General features: G+C 43.3%; 1 non-coding gene across 1 annotated transcript; it reads right to left on the reverse strand.

The window, feature by feature from the left end:
• Positions 1 to 1,205: 1,205 nt before the first annotated feature.
• Positions 1,206 to 1,277, reverse strand: TRNAY-GUA (transfer RNA tyrosine (anticodon GUA)). Its single transcript has one exon. It is a non-coding gene; the product is annotated as a tRNA-Tyr (tRNA).
• Between the last annotated feature and the right edge of the window lie 305 nt (positions 1,278 to 1,582).

Raw genomic sequence — 1,582 nt, forward strand, 5'->3', positions numbered from 1 at the left:
ATCTTTATCTAATTTTCAGAGGATTAAATCAATGCAGCTTCCACTTCTCCATCTCTCCCAAGGAAATAACGTTTCTGTGCAAAGTACCCAAACCTTTTAACAATAAGAAGTGAAATGAAATGGCCACATGATGGCAACAGAATCTAAGAAATTGGTTAGTCTCTGGGGTGCCACATATACTCCTGTACTTTTTGAGGATACAGATTAACATAGCTGCTTCTCTGAAACCTAAGAGATGAGAAGCCATGTTCTTGTTCAATGTGCATTGAAGTTGAAAAGGGAGAGGTTTTCCTCTTTGATTTTAAGGCCCCTACTTTAATCTGCTAGACAGCCCTTTCCTCCCACAGCCAGGAATAGAACCCCACAGTCATGCTAGTAGCAACCTCTGACCCTACCATGAAGGAGGAATGCTGAAACTCCTGTGCTGTCCCATCAGGTCCTTGCCTGCACTGCCATTGAAACCCAATGGGGTTTCCTTGGGCAGTTTTGACACTCTCAGAAAGGGTGCAATTTTAGGAGCAGGTTCCAAATAGTGCAATTAACCAGCCAGAAAGGGCAGCAGGTGTCAGTGTAGGAGCCATTGAAATAACTCTGCACTTACTTAGATGCAGACATAACAAGCTCTATGGTTGGTAAACTTACAGAGACTCTGCTCCTGCTCATGAACTAGCAGCCCATGACCTCTAAACTGCCTCCATTTGGATGCATCTGAAAGTTAAAGGAACAATGATCTGTGGTAAAGGAAGGCTGCCATTTATTAGAGCCCCAATTGATACCGTGTGCGCAAAGAGAGGTTTGAATGGGTTACAGGGAGTTTGGGAAATCTTGGTTATTTTAGTTTTGTAACAGGCTCCTGTCCACCTCCAGTAGAGTTTTCAGTCCCAATGGCAACTTACTTTCCAAATGTCATACAGACTAGTCCATTCCTCCCAAGTGGATGTGGTTCTTGTTCGTCTGCACATTGTTGCCCATGGAGGCCAAGGACCTGCAAATGAGTTTTCATGTGCCTTTGTTTAATTGACAAAAACAAGCCTAGACACTTAGAGGATTGGAAGTGATTTCAGCAGAGGAACATGTTTGTTAGGTTTTTATGCATTTGCATAGGAAAGCATGAAGTGTGTCCATTCATTTCAAGGACCCCTATTTAGTGGAGCTTCTGAACATACTGGAAATGGAATTATTTTTAAGGAAGGAGTAGGTTTGTAAGAGGGCACTTGGATTTGAACCAAGGACTACTTGATTTACAGCCAAACACTGTACCACTGAGCTATACTCCCCTGACATTTGCCAAGGCAAGTCAGTGATCTTAAGGATTTTGAAGGATGGGCTCTGCCTCAGAGAGCTCCTTTTCTATTCCCAGACCACAGGGCTTTTAAAAATGGGGTTTGATTAAACTTTATATATACATGTAGACACCACAGCTTGCACATTCACCAGCATAGCTTCCCCCACTGACATACCTACCGCCTCTGAGGGAAATGGGTTAACTACATGGACGGGACAGCTCTCTCCCCTCCACTTAGAGCATCTTCATTATGTTAATCACTCTGGCTTAATAAACAAGCTGCTCTCTATTGATGCG

The sequence above is a fragment of the Gopherus flavomarginatus genome, chromosome 11 (genome assembly GCF_025201925.1).
Source record: "Gopherus flavomarginatus isolate rGopFla2 chromosome 11, rGopFla2.mat.asm, whole genome shotgun sequence".
Lineage (NCBI taxonomy): Eukaryota > Metazoa > Chordata > Testudines > Testudinidae > Gopherus > Gopherus flavomarginatus.